The sequence below is a fragment of the Salmo salar genome, chromosome ssa09, assembly GCF_905237065.1.
Source record: "Salmo salar chromosome ssa09, Ssal_v3.1, whole genome shotgun sequence".
NCBI classification, from domain to species: domain Eukaryota; kingdom Metazoa; phylum Chordata; class Actinopteri; order Salmoniformes; family Salmonidae; genus Salmo; species Salmo salar.
The window spans coordinates 117,352,017-117,374,787 of NC_059450.1; the positions used below are offsets into that span (position 1 = coordinate 117,352,017).

At 41.2% G+C, this 22,771-nt stretch overlaps 1 non-coding gene across 1 annotated transcript; it reads right to left on the reverse strand.

Moving 5' to 3' along the window:
* Positions 1–9,540: 9,540 nt before the first annotated feature.
* trnav-uac (transfer RNA valine (anticodon UAC)) lies at positions 9,541–9,616 on the reverse strand. Its single transcript has one exon. It is a non-coding gene; the product is annotated as a tRNA-Val (tRNA).
* Between the last annotated feature and the right edge of the window lie 13,155 nt (positions 9,617–22,771).

Genomic DNA, 22,771 nt, shown 5'->3' on the forward strand with positions numbered 1-22,771 from the left:
ATTTGAGAAGTTATAAGAGATAATTACTTTCCATAACTTTGCACAGTGAGGTCAGGGAGCGTGCCAGCCGGCCGGAACCGCCCCTTACGAACAAAAGGTATAAATGATGGATTAAGAAATTAACACATTGAACCAGAAAAAGAGTGAAGCGGCAGCTACGCATTTAAAATGGTTAGAACTTTGAATCTCAACACGAGTTGGAGATGATAAACACACCTCCCGGACAATCACTGGCACAACTTCTTAGATGTCCTAAGGTATCTTTGAAAGCAAATTTAAGTAGTACCATCCTGTTGCTCTGCTCAAACCATTGTATTACCCCACTGGGGAATCATCGATACGGTTGGCTAGCCTATCTTCAAAGAAACATCTTCAAGAGCGAATGGAAGGAAAATCAACTCTGTAGTTCTGTTCAGGTCACCGGATACCAGACAACTACGAAGAAGGACAACAGGAGAAGAGTTGTTTGAACCATTTCCAACAATCAAGGCCTTACAAGTGTGCCGTGAAAAGGCCCAACCCACTTTCCAAGGCTGGCCCGTTCACGAGAGATCCCAGGCGAACCCAGGCATTTCAAGTAAATAAATTCATGATTTCTAGCTCAAAGCGAGCGACTGTTCGTGTGCAAAATATATGGTTATTGTAGGTGAGAGTAGTTTCTGAATGTGGCAACGTTAAGCGTCTCTGTCCCTCTCTCCCTCTCTTCTTTAACAAGTATTCATTTTGTTGTTGTCATTCCGCTAGGGACCCGTTTTCAGCGTATCTCCAGTCAATATCGGTGGAGTATGTGTGTATATCCTGTGTTCCCATTTAAATAGCTAGTAAATAAATAATTAAACCAATTTGTGTAGTACTGAATCATAAGTAAGCCTCTGGTTTTTGCAGATGCAAGGAGGTTATGACTGTTCAGAATGATGATATGATACGAGGTTATGATTAATAAGTTGTCTGTTTATAGATGTGATAGGTAAAGACCTTTTTAGAGTTTCATTTGGGAGATGGTAACTCTTTAAAGAACCGCTCTCATGGTGCCCCAGATCTTAATGAGTGAACTGTTACATGACTCATTTAATTGGGTAATTAGATAAATAACAGTCTTCAGATTAATGTTAAAGTCAAGTCACGACAGTGATGTACTGTATACTACACCACTTCATGCAGCACTGGGTTCTCCTCGTGTACAGACACACAACAATATTTCTAGGTGGAATATCAGCATCGTGTCTCAAATCTGCAACTGTGCAGTAATTTTTACTTTCATGGTTGTCAAACTTTAAAGAGTGAACTCTGATTATGTGTCTAAGAGAACAATGCTATATTGAACCTAAAACTAAAATGAGTACATTGCACTTTCTTGTTTGATGTTAATGTTGTTGTTGTTTTAAGTAGGACTGAGGCAACCACATATTGGCCTAAATTATGTGTCTATATTCAATTGGATGAAATAAGACTCAAGCATCAGTTCAGAACATATTTTCAGATTGTTCAATGGAACGCAAATAACCAGCAACTCGGCACCTTTTAATGTATTAAAAGCCTGCATATTATGGCCATAATAAAACCAATTTACATTGTATCCCCACAGAACAGACCATCCAAATGGTTTAGCTTTTTAATACTAGATAAAGTAATACTCCCTTTAAAGCGTGTCATAAAGCACTGAGTCATAAATAACCATAAATGCACACTGAATGCAGGTATTTTTTATAACAACTAATTACAGTTATATATATGTATAAATGATCATTCACTTTTTTGCATTGGTTTGCAGATCTTGTGATTTTGATTCTCTATTTAATTATGAGGATAAGACAATGAAATAAACTACATTACCATTCTGTCTTAGCCTACCCTTATACCTAAAATAAGACTAACACCTCTGAAACCCCAAGGTAATACTAAGTCTATTAGAGAAGGAGCAAAAAGGCATGTATCATGTTCTCTAAGCCCACAGGAGAATAGCTGCTCTCACAGAAAACAAGGGCATAATCAGACAGTACAATCACAGCTAAAGATGTCACAGGCTTCACTCAGAACAACTACCACCATGCCTTATCAAAACACCATCTAATATGTAGGTACCCGTTCTTGTGTGTATTTCCACTGCTTTTCCTGGATGCTTCTCTTAGGCCCTTGTTCTAACCGAGGGTTTTGTTATCTTGTATTTACTGTATAAGCCTCCCAACACAGATGGTCTTTACAGATGTGCATTGATTTCTAGAAGAAGCCATCAACAAGATTAACTGTCGGTGCATGGCTTTTTTTCAGACACTTCTACACATGCTAATTCCTGCAAACTACATCTAGGGACAAGAAGAAGGCCACATTTGGAATGTTTTGCACATATTGGTATATTTTATGCCAAAACCTGAGACCATGTTGTACATTGACAAATGGTTATATTATGTTGTGTGTGTTGAGGGGACGAGGCTTGCAGATGTTATAGCTGCTCCAAATAGCAGCCAAATTATCTTAGTTATGGAATTGATGTGCTTATGCTTTGATCTATGGTTTAGGTTTCATCTGGTACTCTTGATCTACCAAATTCCCTGAGGGCCTGTAGACCAGAGTAATCAAGTCTTTAATAAATGTATCACTAGCCACTTTAAACATTGCCACTTTTATATAATGTTTACATGCCCTACATTACTCATCTCATATGAATTTACTGTACTCTATACCATCTACTGCATCTTGCCTATGCCGTTCGGCCATCACTCATTCATATATTTTTATGTACATATTCTTATTCATTCCTTTACACTTGTGTGTGAAAAACACTCTTCAACTTAACTTCCAGAACAGCAATCAATGGAACTCCTAATAATCATATTATCTCAAGAATGGTCCTACCTCATTGTGAAGTTTTACTCTGAGGCGGTGGAGGAGGCCACTGAGGCAGACCAGAAGATTCAGTGCAATACCCAGGGTGCGGATGAGAGCAAAGTGGTAATAAGGCACCAAAAGCATGTAGCCTACAATATGTACATCTATTAACAAGAAAATTTACAAACAGGATGGACTCCTGACAGGAAACATAGCCTAAACTCAGCTAAACTGAAAGTAATCAATAACTCTATGAGCTCTAAGTAACAAGTCTTTAAAGGCCCCCACCAGAGGGCAATGTCAGCCCTATTTCGACTTCATTTCTGACCTATAGCGGAAATGTTTGTTTTAGGTTCCACCTCAAATCAAATCACATGCTTTGTAAACAACGTGTGTGGACTAAAAGTGAAATGCTTACTTATGGGCCCTTCCCAACAATGCAGAGAGAAGGAAAATAGAGAAAAAATAGAACATTTAAATACGTAATAATAAAATAAATAATATATACACAATGAGTAACGATAACATGGCTATCGTGCCTTCAGAGAGTATACACACCCCTTGACATTTTCCACATTTTGTTGTGTTACAGCCTGAATTTAAAATTGATTACAATAATATTTTGTGTCACTGGCCTACACACAATACCCCATAATGTCAGTGGATTTATGTTTTTAGAAATGTTCACAAATTAATTAAAAATGAAAAACTGAAAGGTCTGGGGTCCATAAGTATTCAACCCCTTCATTAGGGCACGCCTAAATAAGTTCACCCTCTGTGCAATAATAGTGTTAAACATGATTTTTGAACTACTACCTCATTTCTGTACACCACACATAGTAGTATCTGTAAGGTCCCTCAGTCGAGCAGTGAATTTCAAACACAGATTCAACCACAAAGACCAGGGTAGTTTTACAATGCCTAGCAAAGAAGGGCAACTATTGGTAGATCGGTAGAAAAAAAACAGACATTGAACATCCCTTTGAGCATGGTGAAGTTATTAATCACACTTTGGATGTTGTATCAATACATCCAGTCACTACAAAGATAAAGCGTCATTCCGAACTAATTTGCTGGAGAGGAAGGGAACCTCTCAGGGATTTCACCATGACGTCAATGGTGACTTTAAAACAGTTAGAGTTTAATTTTAATGGCTGTGATAGGAGAAAACTGAGGATGGAGCAAAGAAGGAAGCCTGTACAGAATAACAATATTCCAAAACATGAATCCTGTTTGCAATAAGAAAATGAAGTAAAACTGCAAAAAATGTGGCAAAGAAATTACATTTATGTTCTGAATACAAAGTGTTATGTTTGGGGCAAATCCAACACAGCGCATCACTGAGTATGATTCTTCATATTTTCAAGAATGGTGGTGGCTACATCATGTTTTGGGTATGCTTGTCATCGGCAAGGATTATGGAGGTTTTTTTAGGATAAAAATAAATGGAATAGAGCTAAGCACAGGCAAAATCCTAAAGGAAAACCTGCTTCAGTCTGCTTTCCAAGACATTGGGAGACAAATTCACCTTTCAGCAGGACAATAACCTAAAACACGAGGCCAAATAAACAGTGGAGTTACTTGCCAAGACGACATTGAATGTTCCTGAGTGGCCTAGTTACAGTTGTGACTAAAATCGTCTTGAAAATATATGGCAAGACTTGAAATTGGCTGCCTAGAAATGATCAATAACCTACTTGAAAGAACTTTAATACTTTTTAAAATAATAATGTGCAAATATTGTACAATCCAGTTGTGCAAAGATGTTAGAGACTTGCCCAGAAAGACTCACAGCCATAATCACTGCCAAAGATGATTCTAACATGTATTGATTCAGGGGTGTAAATACTTATGTATATTAGATATTTCTATATTTCATTTTCAATAAATGTGCAAACATTTCAAAAAAATATTTTCATTTTATCATGGAGTATTTTGTGTAGATGGTTGAGAGAAAAGATCTACGTAATCAATTTTGAGTTCAGTCGGTAACACAGCAAAATGTGGAAGAAGTCAAGGGGTATGAAAACTTTCTGATGGCACTGTACATGGGGTACCAGTACAGATGTGATCTGCAGTGGTACAAGGTAATTGAGGTACAGTCGAAGTTTACATACACCTTAGCCAAATACATTTAAACTCAGTTTTTCACAATTCCAGACATTTAAAAATTCCCTGTCTAAGGTCAGTTAGGATCATCAATTTATTTTAAGAATGTGAAATGTCAGAATAATAGTAGAGAGAATGATTTATTTCAGCTTTTATTCTTTTCATCACATTCCCAGTGGGTCAGAAGTTTATATACTCTCAATTAGTATTTGGTAGCACTGCCTTTAAATTGTTGAACTTGGGTCAAACGTTTCGGGTAGCCTTCCACAAGCTTCACACAATAAGTTGGGTGAATTTTGGCCCATTCCTCCTGACAGAGCTGGTGTAACTGAGTCAGGTTTGTAGGCCTCTTTGCTCGCACACACTTTTTCAGTTCTGCCCACAAATTTTAGATAGGATTGAGGTCAGGCCTTTGTGATGGCCACTCCAATACCTTGACTTTGTTGTTCTTAACTTAAGCCATTTTGCCACAACTTTGGAAGTATGCTTGGTGTCATTGTCCATTTGGAAGACCCATTTGTGACCAAGCTTTATCTTCCTGACCGATGTCTTGAGATGTTTCTTCGATATATCCACATAATTTTCCTTCCACATGAGCCATCTATTTTGTGAAGTGCACCAGTGCCTCCTGCAGCAAAGCACCCCCACAACATGATGCTGCCACCCCCGTGCTTCACGGTTGGGATGGTGTTCTTTGGCTTGCAAGCCTCCCCCTTTTTCCTCCAAACATAACAATGGTCATTATGGCCAAACAGTTCTATTTTTGTTTTATCAAACCAGAGGACATTTCTCAAAAAAGTACGATCTTTGTCCCCATATGCAGTTGCAAACCGTAGTCTGGCATTTTTATGGCGGTTTTGGAGCAGTGGCTTCTTCCTTGTTGAGTGGCCTTCATGTTATGTCAATATAGGACTCGTTTGACTGTGGATATAGATACTTTTGTACCTGTTTCCTCCAGCGTCTTCAAAAGGTCCTTTGCTGTTGTTCTGGGATTGATTTGCACTTTTCTCACCAAAGTACGTTCATCTCTAGGAGACAGAATGTATCTCTTTCCTTAGCGGTATGACGGCTGCGTGGTCCCATGGTGTTTATACTTGCGTACTATTGTTTGTACAGATGAACGTGGTACCTTCAGGCATTTGGAAATTGCTCCCAAGGATGAAGCAGACTTGTGGAGGTCTTACATTTTTTTCTGAGGTCTTGGCTGATTTATTTTGATTTTCCCATGATGTCAAGCAAAGAGGCACTGAGTTTGAAGGTAGGCCTTGAAATACATCCACAGGTACACCTCCAATTGACTCAAATGATGTCAATTAGCCTATCAGAAGCTTCTAAAGCCATGGCATAATTTTCTGGAATTTTCCAAGCTGTTTAAAGGCACAGGCAACTTAATGTTTGTAAACTTCTGACCAACTGGAATTTTGATACAGTGAATTATATGTGAAATAATCTGTCTGTAAACAATTGTTGGAAAAATGACTTGTGTCATGCACAAAGTAGATGTCCTAACCGACTTGCCAAAACTATAGTTTGTTAACAAGACATTTGTGGATTGGTTGAAAAACAAGTTTTAATGACTCCAACCTAAGTGTATGTAAACTTCCAACTTCAACTGTAACTAGGAATAAAGTAACAGATAGTAAACAGTAGCAGCAGTGTATGTGATGAGTAAAAAAAAGTTTGTGCTAAAAGGGTCAATGCAGATAGTTAAATATTTAACCAAATAGCTACCCGGACTAAATATTAATCGGTCTTATGGCTTGGAGGTAGAAGCTGTCCAGGTTCCTGTTGATTCCAGACCGCTTGTCATGCGGTAGCAGAGAGGACAGTCAATGATTTGGGTGGCTGGTGTCTTTGACAATTTGTATGGCCTTCCTCTGACACCGCCTGGTATAGAGCAGTGGAGGCTGCTGAAGGGAGAACGGCTCATAATAATGGTTGGAATGGAGTGTAGTGGATGAAATGGTACCAAATCCTGAAAACCATGTTTTTGATACCATTCCATTTACTCCATTCCAACCATTATTATGAGCCGTTCTCCTATCCGCAGCCTCCACTGGTATAGAGGTTGGGATTGTAGGGAGCTCGGCCCCAGTGACGTACTGGGCTGTCTGCACTACCCTCTATAGCACCTTATGGTCGGATGCCAAATAGTTCCCATACCAAGTGGTGATGCAGCTAGTCAAGATGCTCTCATGGTGCAGTTGTAGAACTTTTTGAGTATCTAAGAGCCCATGCCAAATCTTTTCAGCCTCCTGAGCAGGAAGAGGCTGTCACGGTTGTCGAAAGGAGGAGCGGACCAAAGTGCAGCGTGTGTGTCGTTCCACATTTTATTTACACTGTGAAACTATGCAATACATATAAATAAAACAAACCGTGACGCAGAGGTGAAACATACACTACTCAAAGACAATCTCCCACAAATCCAGGTGGGAAACACACCTACTTAATGGCGTCAGACCGAGGCTCGGCATCTGTCCTCATGCTCCTAGATCTTAGTGCTGTTTATGATACCATCGATCACCACATTCTTTTGGAGAGATTGGAAACCCTAATTGGTCTACACAGACAAGTTCTGGCCTGGTTTAGATCTTATCTGTCGGAAAGATATCAGTTTGTCTCTGTGGATGGTTTGTCCTCTGACAAATCAACTGTACATTTCTGTGTTCCTCAAGGCTTTGTTTTAGGACCACAATTGTTTTCACTATATATTTTACCTCTTGGTGATGTCATTCAGAAACATAATGTTAACTTTCACTGCTATGCGGACGATACACAGTTGTACATTTCGATGAAACATGGTGAAGCCCTAAAATTGCCCTCCCTGGAAGCCTGTGTCTCAGACATAAGGAATTGGATGGCGGAAAAGGTTATATTTTTAAACTCGGACAAAACAGAGATGCTTGTTCTAGGTCCCAAGAAACAAAGAGATCTTCTGTTGAATCTGACAATTAATCTTGATAGTTGTACAGTCATCTCAAATAAAACTGTGAAGGACCTCGGTGTTACTCTGGACCCTTATCTGTCTTTTGATGAACATATCAAGACTGTTTCAAGGACAGCTTTTTTCCATCTACGTAACATTGCAAAAATCTGACATTTTCTGTCCAAAAATGATGCAGAAAAATGTATCCATGCTTTTGTCACTTCTAGGTTAGACTACTGCAATGCTCTACTTTCCGGCTACCCGGATAAAGCACTAAATACACTTCAGGTAGTGCTAAACACGGCTGCCAGAATCTTTACTAGAACCAATAAATTTGATCATATTACTCCAGTGCTAGCCTCTCTACACTGGCTTCCTGTTAAGGCAAGGGCTGATTTCAAGGTTTTACTGCTAACCTACAAAGCATTACATGGGCTTGCTCCTACCTATATTTCTGATTTGGTCCTGTCGTACATACCTACACATACGCTACGGTCACAAGACGTAGGCCTCCTTACTGTCCCTAGAATTTCTAAACAAACAGCTGGAGGCAGGGCTTTCTCCTATAGAGCACCATTTTTATGGAATGGTCTGCCAATCCATGTGAGAGACGCAGACTCAGTCTCAACCTTTAAGTCTTTATTGAAGACTCATCTCTTCAGTAGGTCCTATGATTGATTGTAGTCTGGCCCAAGAGTCTGAAGGTGAATGGAATGGCACTGGAGCAACGAACCGCCCTTGCTGTCTCTGCCTGGCCGGTTCCCCTCTCTCCTCTGGGATTCTCTGCCTCTAACCCTATTACAGGGGCTGAGTCACTGGCTTACTGATGCTCTTCCATGCCGTCCCTAGGAGGGGTGCATCACTTGAGTGGGTTGAGTCACTGACGTGATCTTCCTGTCCCAGGTTGATGCCCCCCCCTTGGGCGGTGCCGTGGGAGAGGTCTTCGTGGGCTATACTCGGCCTTGTCTCAGGATGGTAAGTTGGTGGATGAAGATATCCCTCTAGTGGTGTGGGGGCTGTGCTTTGGCAAAGTGGGAGGGGTTATATCCTGCCTGTTTGGCCCTGTCCGGGAGTATCGTCGGCCGGAGCCACAGTGTCTTCCGACCCCTCCTGTCTCAGTCTCCAGTATTTATGCTGCAGTAGTTTATGTGTCGAGGTGCTAGTGTCAGTCTGTTATTTCGCGAGTATTTCTCCTTTCTTATCCGGTGTCCTGTGTTAATTTAAGTATGCTCTCTCTATTTCGCTCTCTCTTTTTCTCTTTCTTTCTTTCTCTCTTTCTTCTTTCTCTCTCTTGGAGGACCTGAGCCATAGGACCATGCCTCTGGACTACCTGGCCTGATGACTCCTTGCTGTCCCCAGTCCACCTGCTGCTCCAGTTTCAACTGTTCTGCCTGCGGCTATGGAACCCTGACCTGTTCACCGGACGTGCTACCTGTCCCAGACCTGCTGTTTTCAACTCTCTAGAGACAGCAGGAGCGGTAGAGATACTCTCAATGATCGGCTATGAAAAGCCAACTGACATTTACTCCTGTGATTATTATTATTTGACCCTGCTGGTTATCTATGAATATCTGAACATCTTGGCCATGTTCTGTTATACATTTACATTACATTTTTGTCATTTAGCAGACGCTCTTATCCAGAGCGACATACAGTAGTGAGTGCATACCTTTTCGTACTGGTCCCCCGTGGGAATAGAACCCACAACACTGGCGTTGTAAGCACCATGCTCTACCAACTGAGCCACACGGGACCCTGCAGTCTACTAATCGTATTCTATTACTACGGGCATTTCAGATTATATATTAACGCATACTAAAGCATAAATAAATAAAGACAAGGAGAGCTTACAGAATGCATGCAACTCCTCTTACAATATACAGCCGCCCCCTCATGTCAGTTTCTTTTTTTATATTCTATATAGGGCTGAAAATCGCTGTATGAAAAGGTGATATAAAAGGTTAACTAAAACCCAGTTCTAACTCATTAGTTATCATTACGGTACTGCTATCTGAGACAGTGAGACAGACCACCACACTGATACATAACATTGCAGACTTAGTTCTAGCCTATGACATCCTGCTGCAATGACAGCATCTACTGACGAAGTTGGCACTGGTACTCATAACACACACACACACACACACACACACACACACACACACACACACACGTGTGGGACAGAACATAATGAGTATAATGTTGTGTGATTTGTAGCCATGCTATCCACGTACTGCACCAAATAATATTGTATGTGCCAGAAATACTCTACACTTTTTGATTTCTCTCTTCCCTTCCTACTTAATCTTTCTTTGGGGAAAGCCCTCCCTCCCCACATTAGCTAGTTAACACAGATTTGCCCTCTAGTGCAGAATGAAGGCATGTCCACAGTGTGGCTAGGCAATTCACACACCTTCCATGATGACCATCAAAATCAAGTGAAAATAACTGCGAAATGACAAACCATGTTGAAAAAGAGAAGGAACTAAGGAGATGATGCCAAAATGTATGACAGCTTGAGAGAGAGGCAGAACGTGTGAGTATTCTCTTTTGTTGAATAATGTATGAAATCCTCCTGTGATTTCTGCAGCGTTGTCTCTCTTCTCTCTGGTGGCAGAGTCTGTTGGCAGAGTAGCGTGCCTGGTGGTGGTGGGGTCAGACGTACCACTCCCTGCGTGAGATCACTGAGCCATCCATATGAGAGACATAGTCCCCCTCGGCCCCACTGTCATAGCAGTCATCCGACAAGTAGGGGGAGCCGTTGCTCAGCGGGTGTGGTGGGGCAGCGTATCTGGCATGGCTAGTCTGGTGGGGGCTGGGGTAGCTACGCAGGTGGTCGTGGTCATGGTGTTCTCCATTTCTCATCGCCCTCGTGCGGCCATTGGGCTGGCGCTCTGGCTCTCTGTGGTTGTGGCTGTTCATGATGGTTGTTGATGTTGGATGCAGGTGGTGTCGCTCGCGGTCCCGCTCGTGGTTGCGTTCGCGGTCACCCCACTCCTCGCGGTCCTTGTCTACAAAAACGTTATTGGCAGGCTTGGAGGGGTGGAGCTCGTGCTGTGGAGGAGCCTTCTGCATGTCTGAAGGCCCTAGGTACTGCTTGGTGTAGTAGTCCCCACGGAAGGTCTGCCGTTGCCGTAGGTAACAGACCCCGCCCAGCACTAGCAGCAGCAGGAGGAACAAGGCTCCGCCCACAGCTCCGCCCACGATGGCACCCAGTTGGTTGGTAGGGGGCAGGGCTGCCAGGGTGGGGGAGGTAAAGGGGACCCGTTGCTTGTCTCCCACAGAGGTGGAGGAGGAGGAGGAGGCAGAGCCAGTTAGGACAGGCGCAGGGGTGGTGGAGGGCATGGAGGTGGTGGGAGGATCTAATTATATAATAATATATATAATCTTATAATCTCCACCCGGCACAGCCATAAGAGGACTGGCCACCCCTCATAGCCTGGTTCCTCTCTAGGTTTCTTCCTAGGTTCTGGTCTTTCTAGGGAGTTTTTCCCAGCCACCGTGCTTCTACACCTGCATTGCTTGCTGTTTAGGGTTTTAGGCTGGGTTTCTGTACAGCACTTTGTGACATCAGCTGATGTAAGAAGGGCTTTATAAATACATTTGATTGATTTGATTGATTGATTCTTGAGTCCCTGGACCTAAATGTACTGCTCTGCTATACTTGCACATGACAGTTTCATTGTTGGCTATCAAAACAAAAGCAGTGCTTTCTGTTAACTTTATCTGAGAAATGGACTGCATAGGTTACTGCTTTTGTTCAGATTCAACATATCTGTTTGTGTACATCACCACTATTGTGTTATGTTGTGTTATAGACAATATTTACTGCAGTAGAACAGTTGTATTCAGCCCACATCATTGCATTCAGCATTAAATGCCATTACTGTAATGACTATTTCATCAAGCCAACCCCGTTCACCCACCTAATCTACAGTATCTTTATATAGGAAAACGTATGGTAAGAAATAAACAAGTTTGTCATATAATTACAGTGGAGAACAGAAGAATGATAAGGCCTCGGTGCTGAAAAAAACAATTAGATTGAAAAGTCACCAATAATTTAATCAGGCCCATACTTAGTGCAGACTAAATGGCCACATTAACCTTGAGAAGGCACTGTTCAGTGCTATTTGTTTGCATGCGCCTAATGAACTGTCAAAAGCGAGAAAAGGTCTCCAAATACACGCTCCTGGTAGACCCTTATTACTGTGGACATGCTAGATAATGAGGTGGATGAGGCTGGTGGATGTGCATTGTCGGGACCTGTCATAATCTCTCCATTAAAACGTCTTTCAGAGAACCATTCTGCAGCGTGAGCGCTCGGGATGAGCTGCTGATGACACATAATGGGCTCATTTGGGGCAGAGATATGAAATGAGGCCTTTGGACACTGTCTCAGGACATGGGGTCACTTGTTGACAGGGTAAAGGGTGCAACAATTAAACTTACAGCTTCCAAGGAATTGCTGCTGAGAGTCTCTATGTCCCCAATATACCTCTTATGGAACTTTTAGGAGGGAAGGTCCTTCTGACCTCCATTTCTCCAGACTGTGACTCAAAGAGATAGAGGTCCTGAAGTGGGGCAATGTATACTGATTGGAGTCAAATATGGCTTTTTTAGGTAATTATACCCATTGAAAAGTGCTTTTAAATCAGCAAAAAAGTACCCCGTCTTTAAAGCTTGGGTCAAGTGATTAATTATCTACAGTGCTTGGTAAAAAGGATGGTGCATTTGGGGAATAGATAAACAGTTTTGATGGAGTAGACTACATTTTAACAACTCTTCAGAAACATACAGAATTATCCATGATGTAAGTGCAATGCATTTTTCAGTACACTCCCATTTCACCTAGACTGTAGAATGATATGCCAAATTGATATGTGGAGTCCTGCCACACAATCTCCATTACAATTGGTGCTCAGGCTTTTGGCTTCAGAGGAGCTCTCAAAGGCTGTAAAAAGTCATATCAGCCCTGGTCCTGAGGCTGACTATTCCAATTGATGGTGACCAAAAAACTCTGATCTTACGCCCATCTTTTCTTGGCCTTCATATCCCAAAGAGCGTTTACTATATACAGTGTGTGTTAATGCTTTGCTTTTTCCTGTCTGTTAAATGACTCCGCTGTTTTTGTGCTTTCTCAGCAACCTGACGGAACAGCATCTGTTCATCTGCCATTGATCATCTCTTATTAAAGGTGTCCTTTCATAATCACAGGATCATCATGTATCTCAGCCAGTAAACCAAAATGATGTAAATTAGGAAATGGTGAACAGTCAAATAAAGGGGAAAACTTTGCCACAGATGCAATCCAGTTTCTTTGACTAGGCAATCTATTGTTATCTCCCAAATTTTGTAATCTTTTATAAGAGACGTGTTTTTCTACATTGTAATGGACACTATGTAACCTTTGATAGGTAGGCTGTTGGCAAGCTTCGGCTGCGCAGCCAGGTTTCATAGACTAGACATAACATAGTAAATGTGAATCCGGGATACTCAAATTATTAGGATATGTTACGTTTGGTTTGGTTACATAAGAAGGATGGTTACTTAGGGCAAAAAGGACAGTATGTTGGTTGGTCGGGGTTGATGGATGGGCGTATAACGCAAACATCTAGCAACCCAAAGGTTGCGAATTCGCCTTGCATCATGGACAACTTTAGCATTTCAGCTAATTAGCAACAATTTCAACTACATACTACTTTTAGCTACTTTGCAACTACTTAGCATGTTAGGTAACCCTTCCACTAACCTTAACCCTTTTAGCTAACTCTTAGCCTAACCTTAACCCTTTAACCTAACTCCTGAACGTAACCTTAACCCTAAACCCTAACCTAGCTAATGTTAGCCAGCTAGCTAACGTTAGCCACCTAGCTAGAATTCATAACATACAATATACAGTTGAAGTCAGAAGTTTATATACACTTAGGTTGAAGTCATTAAAAACTCATTTTTCAACCACTCCACAAACTTCTTGTTAACAAACCATACTTTGTGCATGACACAAGTCATTTTTCCAACAATTGTTTACAGAAAGATTATTTCACTTATAATTCACTGTATCACAATTCCAGTGGGTCAGAAGTTTATATACACTAAGTTGACTGTGCCTTTAAACAGCTTGAATAATTCCAGAACATTATGTCATAGCTTTAGGAGCTTCTGATAGGCTAATTGATATCATTTGAGTTAATTGGAGGTGTACCTGTGGATGTTTTTCAAGGCCTACCTACCTTCAAACTCAGTGTCTCTTCTGCTTGACATCATGGGAAAATCAAAAGATATCAGCCAAGACCTCAGAAAATAAACTGTAGACCTCCACAAGTCTGTTTCATCCTTGGGAGCATTTTCCAAATGCCTGAAGGTACCACGTTCATCTGTACAAACAACAGCACACAAGTATAAACACCATGGGACCACGCAGCCGTTATAGCGCTCAGGAATTGGCTTTCATCCTAGAGATGAACGTACTTTGGTGTGAAAAGTGCAAATCAATCCCAGAACAACAGCAAAGGACCTTGTGAAGATGCTGGAGGAAACAGGTACAAAAGTATCTATATCCACAGTAAAACGAGTCCTATATCGACATAACCTGAAAGGCCGCTCAGCAAGGAAGAAGCCACTGCTCCAAAACCGCCATAAAAAAGCCAGACTATGGTTTGCAACTGCACATGGGGACAAAGATCGTACTTTTTCGAGAAATGTCCTCTGGTCTGATGAAACAAAAATATAACTGTTTGGCCATAATGACCATCGTTATGTTTGGAGGAAAAATGGGGAGGCTTGCAAGCCGAAGAAAACCATCCCAACCGTGAAGCACGGAGATGGCAGCATCATGTTGTGGGGGTGCTTTGCTGCAGGAGGGACTGGTGCACTTCACAAAATAGATGGCATCATGAGGGAAGAAAATGATGTGGATATATTGAAGCAACATCTCAAGACATCAGTCAGGAAGTTAAAGCTTGGTCGCAAATGGGTCTTCCAAATGGACAATGACAACAAGCATACTTCCAAAGTTGTGGCAAAATGCTTTAAGGACAACAAAGTCAAGGTATTGGAGTGGCCAATTTGTGGGCAGAACTGAAAAAGTGTGTGTGAGCAAGGAGGCCTACAAACCTGACTCAGTTACACCAGCTCTGTCAGGAGGAATGGGCCAAAATTCACCCAACTTATTGTGGGAAGCTTGTGGAAGGCCACCCGAAATGTTTGACCCAGGTTAAAGAATTTAAAGGCAATGCTACCAAATACTAATTGAGTGTATGTAAACTTCTGACCCACTGGGAATGTGATGAAAGAAATAAAAGCTGAAATAAATCATTCTCTCTACTATAATTCTAACATTTCACATTCTTAAAAGAAAGTGGTGATCCTAACTTACCTAAAATAGGGCATTTTTACTAGGATTAAATGTGAGGAATTGTGAAAAACTGAGTTTAAATGTATTTGGCTTAGGTGTATGTACACTTCCGACTTCAACTGTATATTGTATGTTACGAATTCTAGCTAGGTGGCTACCATTAGGTAGCTGGCTAAAATTAGCTAGGTTAGGGTTTAGGGTTAGGGTTAAGTTTAGGAGTTAGGTTAAAGGTTAAGGTTAGGCTAACAGTTAGCTTAAAGGGTTTTGGTCTTATGTAGCAAAATTTGAAATTATTTTTATTACATTGGATAAAATAGAGACTCAGAGCAAGAACATGGTATATCATACACTGCAGTTGAGGAACAGTGGGAAATGTTATTCTGCTTTGAAAGTTGATAGACTTTGAAAGTTGATAGACTTGTAACCCCACTTTAGAGAAAATAGCCCCTCTGTCTTTTTAGTTTTAGTTTTTTTTTACCTTTATTTATCTAGGCAAGTCAGTTAAGAACAAATTCTAATTTACAATGATGGCCTACCCGGGCCAAACCTTCCCCTAACCCGGACGACTCTGGGCCAACGCGGAAACTCCCGATCATGGTCGGTTGTGATACAGCCCAGGTCTGTAGTGATACCTCTAGCCCTGCGATGCAGTGCCTTTAGACCTCTTCTCCACTCGGGAGGCCAAGGCTTTTGGCGTTTGTCCTCACCCATTCAGCATCGTTCAGTCCCTCTTAAGCCTTAGTCTCTTTAATCTCTTTAAAGATTCACATGTGAGGCCATGTGGCAAACACACACTATATCAAATAAAATCGTAGTTTAATTGTCACATGCACAGGATACAGAAGGTGTAAATGGTACAGTGATAGTACTTGCATACTTGCATAGAAGCAATATCAAAAACAGATGACTCTTACCCAACACACTTGTCTAAATTGATGGGTCATGTGAAGGAAATGCTATAACCACCCCCCAGCCACATCTAAAACAAACATTGTCATAGCTGTAGTATGAATCTACAGGTAGCTAAAGCTAACAAACTAGGTTCAATAGCTAGCTAACATTAGGCTATTACTAGCATTGCAAATGGATTTCTGATTATAATAAGATTACTACACAGATCATACAGTTAACGTTAGCTAGCGAACCAGCAAGCTAACGTTTTTTAGCTAACTAACAGTACTTTTTATTCTTGCAATAAAAACGACTTTCTGAAAGAATTGAACGTTTTATCTGGAAAATGTAGCTAGATTCTTACCTGTATACACGGATGAACGCTTCGCGGCAGACTGGAAACATCAGTTTTGTTTGATGCTACATCTTGTTTGGCCAGCTTTGTGTCAAGTCACTCCGGTTCACACTGAATGTGGAGTGTGCAGAAAGCAGCCCATCACTTTTTCCTACTGATCTGTCGATAGCACTTGCTAAATTCAGGGCATCAATGTTATTGAGAAAAGTAGCAAAACCTTTGTAGTTCTCGATGGCTAATGTTAGATCTTTCAAAAACGGCGCAGTAGAAAGGACTGTCAACACATACTGAGCATCTCACATTACAGAAGCGTACTACATGGCAGACCAATCCAAACTCATCTCCCGGCATGTCCAATCTATCCATTATCTCAGCCAATCATGGCTAGTAGGAAGGTTCCTGACTTTTTCTGTGGCTAAACCAACAAGGATTGTAACTTACCATTTTATTAATATTTAAGGATGGAATACAAGTTTGTTATTAAGGCACATGAAAGTTCACATGTTCCAGAAGGCATTTCTGCCCAAAAAATGCATTTTGATAAAAAAATAAATATTTACGTTCAAATGTGAAGTGTGAAGTAGTGACGTGCAACATACGCCTAGTTTCCTTAAACGAGTCACATATTCATAACATAATACGAATTGTAATTTGTAACATACCTTACGAAATGGGTGATGGACATGCACAAATTAATACATGAAACGTAACATATCACACTAAATGGGTTGTCTCAGATTTGTGTATAGAATCATTTGAAAAACTCGGAGACCAGGTTACAGCCAGCGGCTGCTGTACAGCAAAGCTAATTCAGCCCTTGCTTCATGGTTCTCACAGGGGAAGTGACAGGCTACAATGACTTCTCTCATGATGCACATCACAAATGACATGTAACAACACCTTGAGCGCATCGGACACGAAACACCAAAACAAATGTAATAACAAAAACAGATAAACAAGTTCTTTGAATTGTATTTTGTGGGTACATGTTCATTATAGGATAGACACTTGAGGTTTAGCTGCACCAATCAAAGCAGTGAAGCATATAGAGAAGCAAGACTTAAATGGTCAAAACCATTCATCTTGAGGTGATGGGGGGAACAGGGTTGCAAAATGCAATCATATCACGCAATTATACCATTAACATGTGGATGACGGATCACCACCTCAAGCTGAACCTCGGCAAGACGGAGCTGCTTTTCCTCCCGAGGAAGGACTGCCCGTTCCATGATCTCGCCATCACGGTTGACAACTCCATTGTGTCCTCCTCCCAGAGTGCTAAGAGCCTTGGCGTGACACTGGACAACACCCTGTCGTTCTCCGCTAACATCAAGGCGGTGACCTGATCCTGTAAGTTCATGCTCTACAACATTCGCAGAGTACGACCCTGCCTCACACAGGAAGCGGCGCAGGTCCTAATCCAGGCACTTGTCATCTCCAGTCTGGATTACTGCAACTCGCTGTTGGCGGGGCTCCCTGCCTGTGCCATTAAACCCCTACAACTCATCCAGAATGCCGCAGCCCATCTGGTGTTCAACCTTCCCAAGTTCTCTCACGTCACCCCGCTCCTCCGCACACTCCACTGGCTTCCAGTTGAAGCTCGCATCTGCTACAAGACCATGGTGCTTGCCTACGGAGCTGTGAAGGGAACGGCACCTCTGTACCTTCAGGCTCTGATCAGTCCCTACACCTAAAGAAGGGCACTGCGTTCATCCACCTCTGGCCTGCTCGCCTCCCTACCTCTGCGGAAGCACAGTTCACCCTCAGCCCAGTCAAAACTGTTCGCTGCTCTGGCACCCCAATGGTGGAACAAGCTCCCTCACGATGCCAGGACAGCGGAGTCAATCACCACCTTCCGGAGACACCTGAAACCCCACCTCTTTAAGGAATACCTGGGATAGGATTAAGTAATCCTTCTAACACCCCCCCCCCCCCCCCAAAGATATAGATGTACTATTGTAAAGTGGTTGTTCCACTGGATATCATAAGGTGAATGCACCAATTTGTAAGTTGCTCTGGATAAGAACGTCTGCTAAATGACGTAAATGTAAATGTAATGGTCATATATTTATTTTGAATACAAACTAGCTAAAAAATAAGTGAAAATTGTAAAACTATCCAATGTTTTATCTTAATGTTTGTGTAGTAAAGTGGAGGAGCAAAAACACATGTTTGCACCCCGTATTTTAATTTGCTCCATGGTTTAGGCAGCCATGTGTAGGCTTCAGTCAAAACCTGTTTGGCTTACGGCCCGTGTACACTAGGGGCTGCACCGCGGGGTGAAACACTGTTTCCCATTCATTTTCAATGGAAGGAAAGTGGTGAGAAGCGGAGTGGGCGGGGACCGTTGGGCAGCATGAACGTGAGCATTTCAAACTTTATGCAAGTCACCAGCGGCGCTGGGTGATGACCAATCATATCGAGTGGTTCCCATGACGAATTTGACGCTATGCGACCCAAATTTGGAAACTTTCTTCAGCAAAGTTGGCTGACAAATATTCCAGGATGGAAGCAAATGCAAGTAATTTTAACGGCATAACGAATCATGCAAAACATATGCAGTTGAGAGGAATGTTAGTTAATGTAGATACAAACGATTATTCAATTTTTTTGTCATAAAGTTAATACACGAAAATCGCTGTTTAGCAAGCTAGCTGACTATCTAACATTAGCCAGCTAGCTAGCTAGCTTTATGGGTGTTTTGGCATGAGTGTGAAATGTGTAATTCATGTTGTTTAATGTTTTAGGGACTCCTGAGAAAATCAGCAAACTAGGCTGTCATCTTGTGAAACAGGGGTTGTGAATCTAGCTACTGCAAATTGAATGTACAATTTTGTAAGCTTGCCTTGCTGGTATTTGCAATGCAATGCATCTGAAGTAACATAGCTAGCTAGTTAACTATGTTCTTGCTAACTGTTTAGTGGAGGATAAAGAATACCTGTATGCCTATGGATGTATAGCTAGCTATGTGGCTGGATTTTTTTGTTGTTATTCTGTCTCTCACTGTTCAAATAAACCTACCATTAAAATTATAGACTGATCATTTCTTTGTCAGTGGGCAAAAGAACATGTACAAAATCAGCAGGGGATCAAATACTTTTTTCCCTCACTGTAGTTATATTACCAAGCATGAGTTCACAACATTGTAGCCTTTACATTGAATATATTCACTCATCATGTACTCTACCTTGGCAAAATAAATGTGCGGTTCATATATGAATGTCTTTGACAATCTTTTTCATTCATATCCAATACCAGGAGTATCAAACTTCAGTCTTTGAATGATGCTGTGTCAGCATGTGTGTATTACAATTATACACTTCAACAGTGTTTACCAATCCTGGTCCTGGGATATCAATGGTTACACATTGTAACTCTGGAATATACTAGAACACATGATTTAACTAGTTAACGGCTGATTTGTAATTCTTATATACAGAACCAGAATTTAAAAAACTTCCTATGCATCACGTAAATACTCTAAAACAGGTTAATCTCAATATTTAATTTCCTTCATCTGCATTGATGCGAGGACACAGAATAGGTGTAGTATTTCATCAAACGAGAGACTTAATTTCAACCAGTAGAGAATGTGAACCAATGTGAAAAGCTTTATTGAAATAAGTTCATTATCCAAGTGTTCTAAATACACAATACATGCATTATACATATTATAATTGTAGTATTATAAATACAGTTCAATATATACTTCAATGCACATCTGGTGTGCATTATAAAAACAGAGGAAGGAAGAGGAGGGGGGAAGAGATAAGAACAGAGGAGCAGGGAAGACAGCATATGATTAACGATTTACAGTTCTACTAAACTTCATTTTCTCTCAGGTCATCACGATTACATAATAGTGTCTCTAGCAGTGTCTCCTAACCAGCCTTGAGTTGGCCCGAGGGTTATCTTAGAGCGGGTGAGGTGGCGATGACAGGACTGGGGCTTGGCATCTTCTCTCACATCAAAACATACCTGCAGACGAGAGACAGATGGGGAGAGAGAGAGAGAGAGAGAGAGAGAGCATGATTAAGCCTTGTGTGTTTTTAATTATATCATTGTCAGTCATAATCATCAGGAAGTGAAATACAAAACTGACCTTGTATCATTAACTCTGGGACTTCTACATCTCCATCTGTATTTCAATGTAAAGTGTCTCTTTAATAATACTTCCTGTTGACCAGACCAAGTGACCTCTCACCTCTGATCAGAAGAAGGGGGGAGAGGGGGGAGAGGGATGAAGTGAAGGAGAGAATATAAGGTAGTTAAAGAGACAGTGTTAAACAGGAATCTGTGTGTGGCCTCACCTGGTGTCCACACTGTGGCTGCAGAGTAATTTAAACTGAAAAACATGCACAGACACATGAGGACAAACAATAAAGCGTAGTTACAGAAATATAAATAATTGAGTGTCTTACTATTCTCCATGGTTGGTCCTCTTAACTATTCTTTGAAGGTGGAAGCCAGAGTTATACACCCAAGCCTGCTTACTCAACAACACAATCCATCAATCAGACTGACACACAAGTGTGTAGGTGTGGGTTGTAGGGTGTCTAATTGTAAAAAAAAAATAATAATCAATATGGGTGACTCCTAGAAGAGCCTGTTTTGATTTTGTGCAGACATCACCCTTACCTGAACATCAGGAAATCAAAGCGAGAGATACTGGGAATTGAATAACTGCAGTTGACATAGCTAAGTAAATGAAAGAATACTCCTATTACGTTGTGGGTGGCGATTAAACAAGCTTTTGGTTATGCATAGTGTAGTTTATGGTGTTGCCAGGGACCAGCACCCTCTTCGAAGAAGTAGTAGGTGAAGATCTTCCGCACACGGATTTCCTCCCGTGCTGCATTGTTGGCCCCCATCCCATCCTCTGGCACACAGCGGAGAATTGCAGGTCCCTTCCTGGTCCTCGTGTCCATCCTCATGAAGTTATGCAGTACACAGGTAGACTTCACACATGCCTGTATTCCCCCACAAGGTATATGTAGGAATATGGAAGGTAATGTAATTATTAGGCTTTTACATCACCAGGTCATTGTGGATTACTAAAGTATAGTATCTCTTATAACAAATCATGATACAATTGGATATATAGATGCATGTGCACACACAGCTTGATCATATCAAGGATAGCGTCACAAATGAATACATGAATACCACTTGAAGCTTAATGATGACTTGATAATTTGAATCAGCTGTGTATTGCTAAGGCAAAAACAAAAATGTGCACCCCTTTGAGTCCCCAGGACCAGGACTGAGAACCACTGCTCTTTATTGGGACCTCTTCATCTGCATACCAGGCTTTCACGGCTCTCTGTATCTGAGGACAGAAAACATCACAAGAAACTGACTTCATTTTACTCAAATTAGACGGCAGTGAATATTATGTTATTATTATCTCTGTCCTCACTTCGTTCTAGGGACTGGAGCTACACAAAAGTACTTGCCCTATCCAGAATAGCCTACTATCTTTGACAATTGGAGCTGCTATCCTTTCACCCCTCCATGGCTGTTAGCTAGCTAGCTACAAATGCATTTGGAGTTAGTTTTCTACAATGAAAATACATCAAGATAGCGTGCTAATTATGAAGTTAGGTAGCTGGTTATATTTAATTCATTTAGCTAGCTAGCTATTCAGTATTTAAAGTTGGCTAGATAGCTAAGTAGCTATGTTAGCAGATCATTTGAGTTAGCCTGCACTATAGCTAGTTAGCTAATAATATATAGTTACATTTTTTTTCTAAATGTATTTACTTACTTGAATAGGTTCTCCCAGCCATGTGGATGATTGGAAACACAGCAGAAAAGTATGTGTCGCCAGAGTGGTTTAAAGCATATTGCTATTTACCTGTGAATAAATTAATGAAATGGAGAATGGATTAAACTGTTGACCCATTTAATAACCAGACCTTCATACAAACTTGCTACACTGAATTATTGATGCACAACCGAACTGATGCTATACTGCCAGCATGCCCACAAGCGAGCCACTCTGGGGGGTCGAAGCAGCACGCGGCAATTTACCGTGTGCTAGTGAACTAAGAGGAAGAACTTTGCAGTTGTTTCTGATTACTAAACAATGCCATGCTGGTGGGTGGTAATATTCTAATAAAACCCAGCCCTGAAAATAAATGTAGATTGAAAAGTATTAGTACGTCACATCATAGCGGAAACACACAGCATTGTCACTTCACGCCCAAATATATCATACTTTGACTAAAACTATGACTTACTGACTTCAATCATTGTTCAACATCGTGGGTAAGCTCTGGGCATCTTCTTTCAGTAGAAAAAAAAT